Here is a 272-nt window from a genome sequence, read left to right as displayed (position 1 = left end):
GCTCACACACATAGACACACCGGGAAAGACAACACATAACATCTTATGCTTCGTACTGTTGTTTTTATATGATGTTATAGAAACCCGTTATGTCCAGTTTGAACAAACAAAGACGTTTTAAGTGATTTGTTTACAATATTTTTGTAATGTCAACAAACATGCTTTACGTCATAGCTAAAAAAAAGAGGTAAAAGATAGCATTAAGCAGGAGCTATCTAAGATTCAGAGGAAGGACATGTAATAAGGTTAGTCATCAAATAGAACACAATTTT

The sequence above is a fragment of the Penaeus monodon genome, chromosome 24, assembly GCF_015228065.2.
Source record: "Penaeus monodon isolate SGIC_2016 chromosome 24, NSTDA_Pmon_1, whole genome shotgun sequence".
Taxonomy (NCBI): Eukaryota; Metazoa; Arthropoda; class Malacostraca; order Decapoda; family Penaeidae; genus Penaeus; species Penaeus monodon.
Note: the sequence above shows the minus strand (reverse complement) of the source record.